The sequence below is a fragment of the Dermacentor silvarum genome, chromosome 3 (assembly GCF_013339745.2).
Source record: "Dermacentor silvarum isolate Dsil-2018 chromosome 3, BIME_Dsil_1.4, whole genome shotgun sequence".
NCBI classification, from domain to species: Eukaryota; Metazoa; Arthropoda; class Arachnida; order Ixodida; family Ixodidae; genus Dermacentor; species Dermacentor silvarum.
Genome location: NC_051156.1, coordinates 187011834 through 187030068, shown reverse-complemented (window position 1 = coordinate 187030068; position 18235 = coordinate 187011834).

Here is an 18235-nt window from a genome sequence, read left to right as displayed (position 1 = left end):
CACGCTACTAAGTCCGGTACGGCTGGTTCACGTACCGTTCTCGCATCCGAGACCACCTGTAAGGGCCAGTGTACTAAGAGAGCGAGAGAGAATAAACTTTAATAAAAAGAGCACGCGAGCGTAGGTAGCTCCCCCGCTCTGCAGTGGGTGGTCCCCTCAGTCCAGGAGTCCAGCGGCCTTAGCTGCCCTTCTCGCTCGGTTGACCAGGTTGAGCTGGTCCGTCGAGTCGGAGCTGCACAGCGCTGCCTCCCATTGCCGTGTGGTGGGGTGAGTTATGGGTGTTAGCTGTGATGTGTTTGCGCAAGCCCATACCATGTGGTAAAGTGTTGCACATTGATCACAGTGTGGACATTTATAGGAATACAGCGCAGGGTGTATGGCGTGGTAAATACTCAAATGTGGATATGTGTTTGTTTGGAGTTTTCGCCATATTACGGCCTCCTCTCGCGTCAGAGAATTATGAGGTGGGGGTAGTGTTCTTCGTGAAAGGCGATAGTGTTGTAGGATGTGAGTGTAGGTTAATGGTATGGGCTCTGGTTGGAACTGCTCGGCGCGGTCATCTCGCGGCTCCCGGTGTGCATGCGCTCGGGCGTAGGCGTGTGCCTGCTGATTGCCGCGTAAGGACTCATGTCCCGGAGTCCACACGATTTGTATGTATGGTGGCAGCTGGTGCGCTCCATTCAGAATGCGATGTGCAGCCCTGGAAATTTTGGCCCTCGAGTAATTTCTGCATGCCGTCTGAGAGTCCGTCAGAACTATGACGCAATCCCACTGCGGTCTCGTCGTGATGGCTAACGCTATCGCTAGTTCCTCTGCCTCCGCAGCGCTCACTCTGGAAACCGACGATGCATTTATTTCCGTCCCGTGATTGTCGACTACGCTGGTGACGAATGCGGTGCTTCTTGCGGTGCTGGCCGCGTCTACGTACAAGACATTGGGTTGGTTTCCATACTTTCTCGCGAGCGCCTGCGCTCGGGCTTGTCTCCGTCCGATGTGGAAGTTTGGGTGCATGTTCCTGGGAATCGGTGAGACGTACATAGTTTCTTGTATTCGTGTTGGGATTTTGGTCAGCGCGCTGGTCTTCCGTACGGAATATCCAAGACGTTCCAATACGCAGCGTCCCGCTATTGTGCGTAGTAGTCTTTCCTTCTGGCTTACCAGGTGGGCCTCTATGATTTCCCGTGCGTTGTTGTACACCCCTGTCTCCTCGAGGCGAAAAGTAGCTTTTCCGGGTGGGAGTCCGAGCGCTTGCTGATGCGCCTTGCGTATCAGCCGGTCGAGTACCTCCACTTCCGCGTTCCTTAAATTTAAATATGGTGCCGAGTACGCAATGCGGCTCACAATCAGAGCCTGCACTAATCGAATAAGGTCCTGTTCCTTGAGTCCCCTCTTCCTGCTAGTAATTCGTTGAATCATGCGCAAGATCTGCGTGGTCGTGTGTTGTAGCTTCTGTATGGCGTATCCTCCGCCCCCGTCCTTTTGTAAGTGTAAGCCGAGGATCCGAAGTCTGTCCCCTGTCCCTGTCTGTTAGTCCAGTGTACTAAGCTTAAGGTACTCCGGGGCACGTTGCGCGCCTCTGTCGCCTCCTCGGACTCTATTTTCGCGATGGCGCATCCAACCATAGCCATGTCTCTCAACGACCTACAGAGCGTCTTACACCTGGCGCAACGGACTCGTATTAACGTCGCCCGCCTACAGCTCACGCAATCTCCTTCACCCCGCCACCGCTCCCTTTCCCCCGTGATTCGCCGTTCCAACCATGCCCAGGAGGTAAACTAACGACCGCAGTTCCTGAGGCAAGAACTGCGCCGTCGTCGAAATTTCCAAGACCTCATCTTTCACCGCCTAACGAGATTGCAGTGTTTATAGACGGTGTCGCGACGAACGCTTTTGTCGACACAGGACTACTAAGTGGTTCATTTGGAAAGGAAGGGGGTTGGCGCTATCTTCTGCAGCCCTTGAGGGAGCACGGCTCAGCGCCAGACACAGGAGCAGCTGTTTGTGTGATTAGATAAGTTCTATGCCGACGACTCCGGTTTTAAATGCGAAGCATTTCTTGGCGAACATTTGCTACTTTGACCGTATCTATCTATCTAGCCGCCTATGACTTTGTGCTCTCATGGTCGTTTCGTTAAACAATTGTTACGTACTTTCTTTCTCTCTCTCTTGTTATGTACCAAAATTGGCACACTATGACAAGAGTATATGACGAATATAAATGATATGTCATGACCTGAATATCATGGCATGCGTGTCATGTAGGTCATGAAACAGCCGCCTACGTCTTGGTGCTCTCATGGTGTTTTTTTGATATTCCGCTATGCACAGCGAGCTCGCAGCACGTCAAGCTTTCGGCCATCTGCACCGCTCGTGTTTTAATTCAAGATGCGCTCTACATTGTCGAATTTGTCGTCCTTTCTCATGTGTCGCATTACGTTATCCTGGGATGGGACTTTCTTTCCACGCATCATGCACTGCACTCGTGCACAACTCACCTTGTCTCCGTTCTGTACCACAACCGTTGATGACCCTCGCCCGTCTGCTAAAGCGGTTGTCGCTGCTGACGTCGTCATCCCTGCTTTCTCTGTCGCCTCCAATTCCACTGCGCGTTTTGCGCCGTCGGAGGAATGGGCGCGTCGCTGGAACATTGTACTACCTGTTCGCAGTCGTCACACTTGCTGATGATTCAACTGCAGTTTACGCGTGCAATCCGTTTCCATGCCCTTCAACTCTATTACACGGCGAGTCTGTTGGGCGTCTCGACACTTTTGATGCCATCTTTCCGTACGATGCGCCTTGCGATACGACACCACTGCCTATCGATGCCATCATCTCTGCCGCCGCACCCGCCTCACCCGACCACGACGTCTTGTTGTGCAGCGTCGATAACACGCTCCCGCAAGCTCAGCGCAATCAGCTCGTTCAACTGCTTGACCGTCTTCGCGCTTCTTTCGACCTCGGCCAACCTTGTCTGGGGCGCACGTCAGCGTTTGTTCACCGTATTGACACGGGTCACCATGTTCCACTACGTCAGCGTCCCTACCGAGTGTCACAAGCCGAACGCAACGTTATTAGTGAACAAGTCGATAGCATGCTGCAATGTGTCATGATCCAGCAATCACGCAGTCCTTCGGCTTCTCCGGTGGTACTAGTGTGGAAGAAGGACGGCTCAATCCGATTTTGTGTGGATTACCGCCGACTAAACAAGATCACAGGCAAGGAGGTTTATCCTCTACCACGAATGGACGATGTCCTCGATTGTCTACAAGGTGCCGAATTTTAAGCGGGGCTTTATAGGCTCACAAGAGGCGGTGGCGGTGGTGGTGGTGTCACGCTGAAAAGTGGACCAATCCTGGTAATAGTGCAGAAAGGGCGCAAGCTCGATGGCACATACCCCTGTGGGCTCGGGGACCTGCAACGTGCCCTTGAACTACCCTTGTCACACGTGGGACCCAAATAGACAAAAACAATGCGCCGGAGCGATGAACCCTGTTGCCCAAACCCTAATCTATGACGATGCGTGTCGAAACGCCGGTCATAAAACGTAATAGTCTACCAACAAATAGCTGTGTCTTATTCTCTCTTGACATAGCCATATCCCTTGCGACGTCATCAGTTGGCCACTTGGACTCGGGTATGCGTAAAACCCGTGTCGCTCGCTCCGAAGAGGTAGAGCGCGCCTTCGAGGAGCGCCGGCGCGCTCAACAGCGCGAATGGATACGAAAGCGACGAGAAGCCAAACGCACAGCGCCCAACGTGCTGCGGCCGATGGTGCAAGGTGATGTGAATCTATAGTCGCTAAACTCGATTTCACTCGCGCATATAGCATACGGCGCGCAGCGACGTAACGAAGTTACGTGTGGTGTCTTTTCAACAATTTGACATTACTACAAAAAAAAAAAATAAATAAACCACTTGTTCAAACGTTGGCTCCCGCCTTAAAAAATACCAGCCCACTTATCGAAACGTTGGCTCCTGCTTGTACCTTGTTCTCACGTTGCTCGTCGTCTTGAATCTCCATCTCCCGTATGCCTTGTGTTTTCCATAGTGATCAGATAAACACATAAACAGTCAAACAATCGCACGCGCACACACGTACACAATAAAGCTATGCACAAAGTTGTGTTAAGGCTTTCTTCGAGAAGCGGGTGTGCGCTTAGTACGACAGATAATTGGAATGACAATTTTTCAAACGTCGCTTTCTATGCGGGCGATATTCATCCTACAAATTTATTTGCCAAGGTGGTGGTTCAGTGTTTTGAAAATGTGAGTCACGTAGACATTTACTCGATTTTATTATAAAATATTTTACGATGCGTTGAGCCGCTATTGTGAATACTTTCTCGCGAACAAATACCAAGGCAAAAACGGACAAAAATAAACTTATCTCCAGAAAACGTAGCTTCCAAACATCGGCTTCTGAAATGACTCGTATGAGTGTTTATGGTACGCCTGAGTATAGGCCGTTCAATGACAAGCAAAGAAGTCATTGACGATAGAATGCTAAATGTTTTATCAAACCTATCAGAAACAAGACAGGAGCAAAGACTAACTACAAGGCACACGTTTCCTTTACGCGCATCTCTCTTTTGCCTTAGCAGCAACATTTATGATCAAACACAAATTTAACGGCACATTTCTCTTTTAAAATGCAGAGACTGAAGTTCTCACCATAAAGTCAAGATAAAAAATTGCACGAAGCCTAACGTGGAGCATCATTTTTTTTTTTTGCAACTGCTGCACAACGGACACGTGCCATTCATTCGTATACAAAAATGGCGCAGCACCAGATTAAGCTGTTCATACATGCAAGGCCACTTCAGCAAGCTTTAAATGTTCCGCACTTAATATGGTAGATATACGCTTAAACGTTTCCTGCACATCAGCAATGAAAATGGAAGTAGCTGGCCGGGAAGCTCGTTCCACAGACCAATTCTTGACCAGTTATATTACATACAGAGGCATTATAGTCTAACTATGAATACGCAAAACCTTGAGAAATGCCACGCCCGCGGCACCACTTAGCACACATGGTTCAAGGTAAAAGAAAAAGAAAACCAGAAAACTAGACATATTGTATGAAGAATATCCTCAGATACGTATAAAAGACCACCGTAAAGATATATAAAAAAAGAAACTACAACAATCTATAAACAAAAACCAGGCCTTACCGCTCAACTTAGTTAGCCTAACCAAAATGGCGACCTACTGCTTGAAGCACTGCCTAGGCTGCAAGAAACATGTTTCGCAAACTAGGGCAAGAGGTGGGTGACATATAGTGGGCCACTAACCCCCGCACTGACGCCTTAGTTCCAATTCTAGTTAGTAGTCGACAATATCTCGTCTCTTTCTTGAGCGCAGTGCAAAAACGGAAATTCATTAAGAAGAAACAAGCGTCTTTCAAGCAAGCTATATAGTGTCCTGTCGGGTTGCGTTTCGGGCGTCAGTCAAAGAATCTGCACCGAACGAGCGGGTTCATATTGGAACCGTCGGGGCAGGAAAACGTCTTCGCAAACGGGGGAAAATTTTGCACGGCCTTATTGCAGTCGGCGCTGGTGGGGCTTACGACGTACCTTCGCAGGCACGTCGTGAAACAGAGGGTTAAGAAGAACACTTGCTCCTCGGTAATATTCCCACCGATCCTGAACCGACGTCCGTCGCTCTTCAGTGCCTGTTGGAACGCGGCATAAGCGACTTCTAACGCCGGGATCTCCGGAAAGACAGTGACGTTCCTTTCTTCTGAGCCGAAGCACGAAGCACGCGCAGCGTACTCCTTCAATGACGTCTTTGGGAAAAGTGAATCGGCGACGACGTTGCCGCTGGGATCCCATCGCAATCCGGCACTGTCCAGCGACTTCACAACTTCCAGCGCCATCAAGAAACCGATCCCTCCGTACAACATGCCCTTGGTTCCGTTCCTGTAGAACAACGGCCTAACTAGAGCGCCTATGGCGATGAGTACGTGATTGAGAGTTGCATCGTAGTTTAGGTACGGCTCTCGAGAACTGAGAGGCTGATTGTACAGTCGCCGGTAAAGCTTTCTTTCTTTGACCTTGCGAATTTTCCTGCGAGATTCGGCCCAGTAAGCGGCGAACGAAGACCTGTTTTCCGGAAACTCCTTGTAGATTTGCTCCAGGACGCCGGTCTTCACGAGCACTTCGTCGGGCCAGACGCGCGCTTCGACGGCCTTGATCTTGGCTCCGGCGAGCAGTTTGCTGCTCTCGTCCAGCCATCTGGAGTTTGTGACCTTCTCCGCTCCCATTACGATTAACGAGTCGAAACAGGTGTCGACCAAATTTCTGTCGTGGCTGGAAATTCTCGAGGCGAAGTACAACACCGAAAGGAGCAGTTTGTAGGAAACTTCGACGTTGGAGCCGCAGAATAAAGGGCGAGACGCGTTCGCGAGGTCGTCGTTGCCGAATCGATCGACGAGAAGACTGGGATCTGCGACGGGGCCGTACAGCTGTACGAAGAGCCAAGAGAGGTGTCGCACGAGCTGCCTGTCGTCGAACTGGGCAAAAAGGTCGCCGACCGTCCTCATGTAGCTTACGTCGGTGAAGTATACCTCTGTGGCCGTCGTTGGATACAGAGGTAAGGTCTCGTTGAGTGCCTCGAGCCAACTTGAGGATGGAAGGGAGGGAGTGTACTTGCCGATATCGCCTAGAGTAAACAGCGCAGTCTCCTTCAGTGGAATTGACGCTACTACGTGGAGCTTCCTCAATATGTCTTCCATCGTGCGGTGCTCGGCTTCGAGCTCGGACTCCCTGGGAAGGGCGACCCCTGGCGCAATAGAGTTCCAGATTCTTTTCCAGTAAGAAACGTACCCGCCTCTCTTAACGATGTCCCTGTGATGAGCCAGCAGTATGGGCAAGTAACCGTCCGGGGATATGACCAGTCGCCAGTGCTTCCGGTCTCGGGAATCGGAAATGACAACCGAAAACCAGGCGGGAGCTTCGAAGTTAAACGCAAGCGACACGAACACGGAGAGGGCGTTCACGCCTTCCGGAGGGTGTTCGGGCCAGCCGAGTCCCGCCTCTTTGATGAAACGCAGGAACTCGTCCCGGTTGGTGCCGTACCGCGATTCGCCGCCGACGCAGGCCTCGTACATCTCGAGTGCCTTGATGCCAACGGGCATCTGGCTGACGCCATTGTGGAGCGTTTCTTTCAGTCCTCTGTACCAGCTGTAGATGGCAGCGTCCATGGCAGACAAGTAGTTGCCGTCAATCTGGAACCTGGGAGGAGACCATACGGAGCAGACGTACGCGGCGAAGTCTTCGCAGGGATCCACGTTCGAGGTGGCCGTAATGCTGGCGAGAAGCTTGGCGTGTCGAACGCAGTCGTCCGTTTGGCATAGCGAGTCGTTGGTGTCGTCAGACGCGCGACGCTCCCGCAAGAGGATCACGACGATGGCGAACACCGTCCAGAATATGCAGAACCCGGCAGCGACCATCGTGGTCTCGCACCAGGCGGTCTTGAATCCCGGAGATGTAACGGATGAGTCGGGAATCCGACGCTGGAAGCAAAACCAAGCAAGTGAACTTAGTTCGCCAACTGATTGTGGCGTATAGAATGATTTTCCTGCCCATTCAATCATCATTGTAATGCGCGATGTAGAAGCTGTAGCTTCGGCCTACCGATGGGACTATATCCGAACCACGGCCGCTGGATAAAAAAAAAAAAAAAAAGGGTCGGCCTGCCACGTCGGGCATGCTGCTATGGGAGCGAACGTGACGGCCGTAGTTGCATTGTCGGCCGCTTGGCTGGGCCGAACGGCGCTAGCTGATGCGTTCCAACCCCGTCAGCTTGCACGCGCGACGGCGTTCCAAGCGCGTTCCTGACGCGTTTCCTATGCCGATGCCAGACAACAGCCCCCGGCGTGTGGGGCCGCGGCGGATCACACCGTTTTCGATGCACGCGGCAGGCCGCACCTTTTTTAGGGGCGAAGCTCCTTATAGCGGCACTCGTTCGTCCCCGTCGTCGTAGTAGTAGTGCGTAACCAGTCTGGGAAAAATGAAAGAAAAAATTCCGAAGTTGTGTCCGTAGCGCGGAATCGAACCAGGGACCCCTCGCTTCCGAGCGCGTGGCGTTAGCCCACTACGCCACGAAGCGGACATGGACACACGCACCACGATGGTAATAAATACCCAACATTAACGAAAGGCCGCGTTTCTAGCGCGTTTCTAACGCGTTTGTGCTAGCGCGTTACGGCCCGTGTAAGAAGCTGGTGTAAGACGCTGTGGCCTCTCCGTCTTACCTTCAACGCGTTTCGAACGCGCTGCCCAAAGCGGTGGCAAGTCAAGTTCAAGTCGAGGAGCGTTTATGAATACGGGGGGTATACCATAGAGAAAGAAAAAAAAAGTTACTTTCTCTATGGGTATACTCTCTCAGCAGTCATGTGGTGGCGTCGGCAAACGCGGTGCACGTTCCGGCATGTGTAAATGGCTGCGTAAGACGCTGTGGCCGCTCCCCCTTACTAGAGAGTACTGCACGTTTCTAACGCGTTTGTGCTAGCGTCCCCTTAAGCGGGAGATCCGATGATTCCCTCCGGAGCTTCGCCCACTCATCATCATTCACCCCGTGGATATGCTGTGATTTTTTTTATCCAGCGGCCGTGTCCGAACATTCGTATAGCGCTGTAGCGGCTGCAAAATTATGAGCCAACCGATCAAAGTAGTTTCTGGGTGTACTTAAACGTTTTAATAGCGCTGCAGCTTACTGGACCAACAAATCACCGTGCCTCCTGCCTGTACTGAAATATTAGTACAACAATGTCGAACCTGCAGGTATATACATATATATATATATATATATATATATATATATATATATATATATACATAAAAGGAACCGAGGGGCTCGATTCTTAATCATAATATCAGAAGAAGCTAACACACACACACACACACGCACACACACACACACACACACACACACACACACACACACACACACACACACACACACACACACACACACACACACACACACACACACACACACACACACACACACACACACACACACACACACACACACACACACACACACACACACACACACACACACACACACACACACACACACACACACACACACACACACCACACACACACACACACACCACACGCACGCACGCACGCACACGCACGCACGCACGCACGCACACGCACGCACGCACGCACGCACGCACACGCACGCACGCACGCACGCACGCACGCACGCACGCACGCACGCACGCACGCACGCCTTCCGACGATTCGGCCGAGGTTTGGCCTTCGTCACAGATTTCTCTCTCTAGAGCGAGGAGGGTGCTGGGGAGCTTGCCCCTCTACTCGGAAAGTAGCTGGTGCGCCACTGATCGGTAGATACGACGTCCTTGTTGAAATTGTCGTTAAGCAAAGCTTTCGTGAAGCGTTTGAATTACACGCTAGGCAAAGAGACACACATTGCGTGCGATTTTATTCATGGTGGCTGCACAGCGCAAGTCAACATCACAAGGGGGAAAAGCCGTCACCAATCCATAGCGAGCCGCTCAACTCTCATTGCTTCTACAGTGAAATTTGAATTGGTATCCAAGTACGCACACAGAATTGTTCACGTTATTCTCACATAGCAGATGTCTTGTGAGCCACTTGGTTTCGCCGTAACGCGCATGTAACTTTTCATCTGGTATATAACCTGATTCGTTATACGCCTGCTGTACTATGTATGAGCTATTCAGCGGCCAGCAATGTCCCGAGGGGTTCGCAGAGAAGGCTTCGCTAGCAAACTGCGCAGCGACAGCATTCATCAATATCGTAGCACTTAGCCAAACTCATAAATGCTCTGAGCATCCCTCTGCTCATCATAGCAAAGCAGCTACAAAGTTCCGGATGTACCATACTGAAGACTGCGGCTTACCTGTCCAGGTGACAACCGCTGCTCACGAGTATTTATGTTTCGATATAAGCAGCAACGCAAAAATATCGCTTTTTTTTTCGTCCCGCAGCTGTAGGTTTCATGAAACTTCTTCCACCTAGCGGATTTCCACAGAACTGATTTGCCTTAAATGCAACATATATACCGCCATAACTGAATTACTGGATGCACGCCGAGACAAATGATTTCTCCGTTCGCATGCGTTTAAGTACGGCCCCTAGAATAGGGACCGTAGGTTAAAGAAGCTCACGTGGTAAAGTTTCGTTTTCAAGTAGGCTGACCTCAGGGGGCCTGCGGCACTCACCCCGGTCTGTAGGCTAGAAAGGCCAGACGAGTTCATCCCGTGTCGGGCTCTCTTCGGCGCACGACCGCCTTGTCCCTCCGTCTCGTTGCATGGCGACCTGAAGTAAGAGTAGCCCATCTCGCGTTCGTTCCAAGCTCTTCTCAAGCGCGAACCGTCGACTCCACTCGCAGGCTGTCCTGGCTGCGTCACCCTCGCAGAGGCAATCAGGCCACGCCCATCCGACTGTATTGCTGAAGCGGAGTGCACTTGGACGGGTGGCATCACCGGTAAACGGCCTCCCAAGGCCTCCGATTTACCTTGACCTGCAATTCGTATACAAATACGGGATGTTCCAGCAGTCCTGCCTCAGCCTATACCCCTGCTTTTGAAGCGACGCAGCCGAGAAGCGCCATCGTATATACGACGGTGCTTGTATGCACGAATATAAAAAAATTACACCGGGTGTTTTAGCGAACCCTTTAAAAATATTCTAAAGGTTGCCTATGGCAGATAGCACAATTCTAGATCACGAGCTGGTCTACTCGAAGAGGCGGACATTACTTGCCCAAGAAACTGAAATGCATAATCGAATTATCAACAAAAATTCATGTTACAATGTACAAATTCTAGCCGTGAAGTTCGCAAGGCGGATCCACTTGTTACGAATTCTCAGGATGACACCAGTTTCGAGATATTAAAATTCCCGAACTTTGCGGAGAAATGCATTAGCATTCCAGTTACTTTTGTGCTTCAATGCATAAAGCGAACCACAACAACGCAGGCCCTCCGCGTGACGCAGAGGTGATACTTAAGTAATTGAATTTCTCAAATAAAATGCGTAAGAAAAATCGTAAAGTGCAACTTAAATCACAACCTACTGACATAATAGCGTTGGACTGCAATTTGAATATTCGAGAAAACATAGTTCTGTTACCTGGTAACTCAAACACAAGCCCATTTTCCAGCGTTTCTGCCATTCATAAAGCGGCGCGGCCCGCTGTGTTCCATGCAACAACATCATCCACATGGCTCTCGCCTCCGCGCAGCCACGGCGCGCAGAGGCGAAGGCATGGAGGAAGGAAACAAAACAGGAGAGGCCCTGACGTCACTTTTTTGAAGCCGGAAGTGCAGCCATGTTGGTGTGCCACCTCTCTTTGCGCCTCCAATCAGGGGTTCTGCAGCTCGCCGGAGCAGATGGGCGCGAACTTTGAACTTGCATTGTTACGAGCGGCCGGAAGTGTGTGCTGCCGACGTGCGTCAAAACAAAGCTTACGACACTTCTGTAGCAGGTTTAGTGAAGCAGACGCGTTCCTGTGTTTTTCCGTGGCACGTTGAAGAAGACGACGAAAACCCGCGCCGTGATTGCTTGAGTGTATCTATTGCTGGCCGACACTCACACTCACAGACCCAAAACATAACTTTCAAGCTTACACACCAAACCCCAAAGTCAGCTTTTCTCACGAACAAAAGGTGCTGCGGGAAAGACACCGGCGGAAAAATCTTATCTCACTTTTCAGAGACCGAGAACAGCAGCGAAGCTTCAGGAGCGCAGTTGTCATGGCAACGTTGACATTTGGGGTACCCGTCCCAGTGCTCCTTTGCGAAAAACAGCACGTGACTTCCGCCACACCTTCTCCAATACGCTCGTGCTGGCCAGGGCCTCTCCTGGTGTTTCCTTCCTCCATGGGCGAAGGTGAAGCAAAAAGAAAATGAAAGCTGCCAGGCCGCTATCTTGTACGTGTTCGAAAAGCCGACGTCCGGTTTCGTCTCACGCGATTGCCCAAGCCGCGCCGATATCGCGGCCTAGGCCAATCGCGTGAGGCGAAACCGAACTTCGGGTTGCCGGGAAGCGTGGGAAACAGTCAGGAATATTTGAATGCTATCGCGTTCCACTCTGGCGAAGCTTAAGCGTCCTCCAAATATTTCTACTAACTTCTGCCGATCACTATATGCTCGTGTTCGTGATGCCGTGATGGTCGTTGCATCGACATTCCAACTTAGTAATCCGACTCTCGCCTTTGATTCTCGCGTGACATCTGCGGTCGAGCCAGGTTTCACGCGTAAGAAGACCATGGCATCTCGACAGCAGAACACCAGGTAGTGGTGGTTACATCCGTTCAAACAGCAATTGAAAAAGCAAGTTTCCCCCGAGCGTTGATTTCCGAGCGCCGGACAGCAACGCGCCACCTTCTCATCCCTCCCAAACATCGTACAGAACTTTCACCACCCTTGTCGTCGTTACCAGTCCACTTAATCAAATATGGAGGCGCGCTCTTTCCTGGTTGACATAGTGTCTGAGCACGACAACGTGGCATCAAATTCCATTATGGCAGCGTCATTACTGTTCGGCTTAGGCGAGCAGGTGCACCGCGTTACTCGTCCGAATGGCTATAAAAGAGCACGGGCATCAGAATGTGCTACAGTCTCCTCTAACTGATACCACGCGCTGTCGTCAGTGAATATTTAATTTACACATTACCATTACACATCAATTCGATCGTTCGTTGAAGTCATGCAATCGTCGTTACCGCCGTCGTCATCTTGCTTCTGTCGCCACACACAGGCACTCGCGTCACACACGCAAATAATGGATTTACGCAAACGCAGTGGCCAACCTCGTATAGCGCTTTGTGGAACCCCAAACAATGCTGCATGGCAAGCTGCCTGCAAAATGCTTAGCATAACGTCGATTTCCACAGTGCGTGGAATCTGCCCTGTGTTTTATGCGTGTCATCAAAGCTGCGGCACACGATTATCTTTGACATCGATAATTACTCCGCCTACTTGAGTCACAAAACAAGCAACAATGACAACAACAACCCCCACGACGACAACAGTCTCAGCTGATAGCAGGCAGCCTTTGCCAAATTACTACAATAAAATGCTCAGTGTTCAGTGGGCAAGGCGGCAGCATGCCTGCAAGCGATGCTGAACAAGCCTGTCTATTTTATTGCGATATCAATTATATGGACACTCCAGGCGCATTCTTGCCGTCGGCGTCGCCGTGATGTTCCGTCTAAAGTCCAAGGGCGATAACACCGTCGCCGCGAGCCGTTTGTGGAATGTGCGAGTGAAAAACGCGCGAGAGGAGCCGATGATCGCGGCTCAGTCTCGCACGCGCAAGGGCGTAAAGCGGGAAGTAAGCGCACTGTCTTCCGTCGCGCGCTAGGTTCCGAAGGGAGGGGAGGCAGGGAGAGAGCGGCGTTGTAAATATAGACCTTTTCACAAACCGACGTTTGAGCAGCGCCATTGGCCGACACGAGCGACGTCTAGCGTCGCCGCCATTTTGGACTGTGCGCCTTGCGAGAGCAGGCCGGCCGCACTTCGGTTGTGTGATTTTCGCCGCGCATTATTTCGATTGTTTTTTTCCGCTTCGCTTGTCTTGTGCCGCTTGACTTGTTACATGTTTCACGTGCTCGCGTGAGCGCTCAGTGTAGTGTGCCATGGCAACAGCAAGCCCAGCCAGTGGATGTGGTGTTTCTTCGTCGGTAGCGGCGGCAGCCACGTCTGCTTCGTCGAGACCTGGCGTGCTAATCAGCGGTGTATTTCATTGTTATTGCTGGGCACATGTGACCGTATCGTCGATTGAATCTGATCACCATTACGTTTCGCGATTGAGGGTTGCCTCATTTAGCGAAAGCAGGCGCGTACGTAGCTGTCGGGCAATGCTTATAGAACCAGGCGCCGGCGGCCCGACGACGCGTGTCTGTGGTTGGTAGATATGCGGTGGTTACTCCATACGCTTCCGACGCAACTGAACAGCTCAATCATGCAAAATTTATTGGATCTGGTGCGGTGCAGGGTGCTTATAACTAAATGTCAAAGCATACAGCGTGGCGATCGAGCAGCGCGGTACCGGCAGCGAACCGACGCGCGGCAGTGATCACAGATGCCAGCGCGACTGATACAGCCCAGGTGCTAGATTTTTATTTTTAGTATTTATTTATTTTTACATACTGTCAATCCCAATAGGGATTATAACAGGACTTGTTATAAAGATATATTTGTTTACACATATTTTACGTTTGTTTACCTGGGATGGCTTTTCTTTCGAATGTCTGAATTTGGAACAAGCTTCGCTCACGGTGAACCTTAACGTAGATCGTGCGCGAAGTTTGTATTGAAGATATCGCGTACGGCAAGAATTGTTCCTGTGCGCTATCTCTGAAGCGAAATAAGCCAATAATATTGCAGCGTTAGGGCCATCTCTGCTTTTTCTCTTGTTTCCCTTACACCGTCTCACTGTGCTATGTTCATAATAAAGTAATGTCGAGTCTTAACAATTGTCGAATAAATACATATGCATATGACTGTAAACCACTACTGACCGTGCACGTGAAAAGCGCTTAGTGGTCAGCGAAGCAGTCTCTGCACGCACGTAAGTATTTCACTTGATCGACTGTGCGAATTTTTTTTCGTTACTGTTATTCTTGCAAGCATGATGCTATTGTCCGCGTACCCATGCGAATACTGTTTTTTTTACGTTCTTACTTGCGCGGGCTCATTTAGCGAATCTCTACGCCACGCACAGTTAGCGCATTACGGTTCCCGAACTCTAACACTGGCGCTAGGCCGCACTGATCAGGTTGACACGTTCGTTTTTGCATTCTCTTGCTGCCCAAGCACATAGACAACGCTCAAAGATGGGTGAGCTCGATGCAGCACCACACTGTTGAAGTTAATTACCTTTATGGGCAGGGCTGCGTAGGGTGCGTGTGAACGCAGAGACAATGTTTTGGTGGACACAGGGTCTGCATACATCTTCCATAGGTCACGATTTTTCCAGATCGTTGCGAAGTGTATTTACCGACTAGTTCTCTCGCAGAGTGCTCCAATTTGTCTTATACCGGTGTCACACGGCCACTTTTGACAGCGATCGAGACCGATATGGATCGGAATGTTCGACCGCGATTGGCTCCCTTCCGCAGATTGAGCAAAGAATCCAATCGCGACCAAGAAATTCGACCCATATCGGGCTCGATCGATCACGATCAAAAGTGCGCCATGTGACCCCCGTATTAGGCACTGGAATGAAGTCGTGTTTGAAAGAATAATAAATGTAGCCTCTGCCACTACATACGAGAAAATATTGCATCGAAGAGCTGACAATTCTCGCAACATGTTGGGAAATGTGCCGAAACGAGTTTACCAAAATGCGTTATTTTACTGATGTGTGCATTGGTTCACATTAGGCTGAAATGCCAAGTCCTCAGGTGATGCAGGAAACCGGCGAAGCGTGAACATACCACATCGCGGCAGTGGTCTCACGGAGTGCTGTGTTGTGGACACACTTAGTCCCGAAAATCGTTATTTTCCGCTGGTTGTTTGCACACCCATAAACTGCACAGTGCTGACCTGTAGCCTTTTGATGAGTATATATGCCATTATTTACGAGCGTAAGTCATTCGTGACAAAAATAAACGGAAACATCGAAGGAAAGCTACCACTCCGCAATGCAAGCGCAAGGCAAGCTCACAGTCCAGACCGAACAGGCAACACTGACACATACTCTCCACGCCAGACCGTCGGGAGCGCCCTCGTGAAAACGTCTATACTCCCGCAGCAAGTGTGTGGCGCAGCGGCGCGCGCCATATCTTGAAACCGATCTGCGTTGAGGGCAGTCTAGGTGCTTCGACGGCTCACATATCTTTGAGCGTGCTGCATTCTCGCCGCTCAATTTGCGTTAAAGCGATAGACAGCAAGAAGGTCACTTCGCTCGCTGCCGCGCTTCCTCACGCTAGCGTTTTGACAGCGAGTGTCCGCGCTCATCGAGTGTGATGTGCTCATGTTTGCGGGTGCGGGCTGACACCGTGCTTGTTAATTAAGTTAGTAAGCGAATGTTCGCAAGTTTGTATACGGCCGATAAATCTACTATCTTTGCTTTGTATAGCTGTCTATTAATTTGCTATCGCAATCGATGCTTCGCCTTTCGGGCGAAACTGCAACTATTTTTTTTCCTCGGCAGATTTGTCCAGAGCCATAGTTGAGCATGTATCTGAATGAAGCCGCGTTCATTACCCGGCCGGTGATTCCCGTACCTCCCTTGGCGAAGAACACGACGATCCCGCCATTACTGCAGTTTCATCGAGCGGCTGAGCGCCGCCCCGCGTGCTCTAAGCATCAGCTTTATTGCCGCCTTCCATGCAATGTAATTTGGCCCAGGACATTTATACCTATGCCGCTATTACCGCATGCGTTTTTAGTGTGCAAGGCGGCAGCGTGTCTGCAACGATGCCGAACGAATGTGTCCTTTTCCTCGTGCAGGTTACTTAAAGCCTTTAGTTAGTCAGCGCCTGTAAGTTTAGCGCCGGAGATTTCGGAGGCTATCTCAGTTATAGCTACGACAATTCGGGCCACGTTTTACTAGCTGCGGTATATACAGCAGGCTGCGTTCCATCACCACTGCGTCGGCTTACACCGCCGCCTGAGCTGTACAAAGTCCTAGATGTCCTGTAACGTGGAGCTGGTATATAAGGCGACGGGAGAAACAAGACAATTACGTGTTATACGCCGCGTGTATAAGTAGTTGTCTATTGGAATGAGATTACGCAAGTTAACGCACATTTTACGATCTTTGATTATTACGCTTCAAAGAAAATTCGGGGCTCCGACACGCGTTGCATTGAAGTTACATTTGATATCGACCACGCCATCGCACGCCGACCGTCAGCCCTGCACGAAAATCGCTGCGGAAGCTGCCTTAAGAGCTTCGCTGTGGATTATTGAGTAAATGCGTCTTAAGCAGCTATTACCCTCGTAACAAGCAAATAACACTCGGAGAGGGCAAATTTGTGCCCACTATCGAAACTTCTCACTCCTTATACTGCGACAGCAATCCCTTGTTACGGGAACGAACAAGAAGAATAAATGACATCTGCTGTCCTTAATAGATATTTCTTACGTACCGAGAAGCTTTCGAATCCGATCCTAACAGCGACACACGTCCTACGTTTTATTTCCTCGTTACTGTTGCAAGTCATGCTGTGCTGTTGCTTTATGAATCGTTACTAGACGTGCCCGATTTGCAATCCTAATAACGTTTCTCCCTTTGCCTTCATCCTCCTTTCTGGGGGCTGCACAAAAAGCTGACACTCCCTTAAGTATCCTTACGTGATTTGAATGCGAAAGCATGAGGACTTGTCTAAGTTTTCACCTTAAATTAAAACTCCACCTTATTCCACATTGCTCTAATTTGTACCAACCTTAATTCACTTTAATCCACCTCAATCAACCTCAATCCACCTTAATCCACTTCAAACCACCTTAATCTAATTTTCGGAGCGGGCCCGGTCGGTTTTCTCGGGTGTGGGCCACGGCGTCCGTCCGACGTCGTGGCTGTTCACCGAGGCATTTCGCAGTGCGAGCCGCAGCAGGTCCAGCGCCGGGAACATGACGTCATCACTTGGTCACGTGGTTTTGGTACCATCGGATGATAACGCCGGATTTTCCGCTTCATGGGGCATATAATGCTTTCGCATTAAAATGCGCGACGTTCGGGTATTAAACCATACCTGCGAAAGGTCGCGGTGGTGCGCCGTTATACCGCTCTTCCACGGAGCCAGCCCGTGGTCAGGACATCTTGTCGCGACATCTTGCTCACCTTGAAAAGCCGCGGTGCGTTTGGAGGCAACGTCGGCGTGCTGAGGCTCCACCGACTTCGCCCATCGACCAAATAGCCCGAACGTGCTATTCCGGGCCGTCGTCGTGTCGTCGAGTCTGGTGCTTGCGGACAGGTCGAACAGGCTGCCACCCCAATGGCGAGACCACGATGGCCTGAGGGATCGGATAAGCGTCCCATTGAAATTTGATATTTTTCGCTTCAGTTGAGGTTTCACAGCGCACCGCCGCAACAGAACATCCGAGATGAAACGTCTCGTGTGCGTGGCGTAATCCACATTGGAAACAAGAAGAGCAACTTATTTAAACGGCAAGACGCGAATATATATGTGCGTTTGTCCCAGATAGTGGTACCGAACACACTGTTAGCGAAGGTGACTCGGACAATTATAAACATGTCGTGGCGACTCGAAAGGC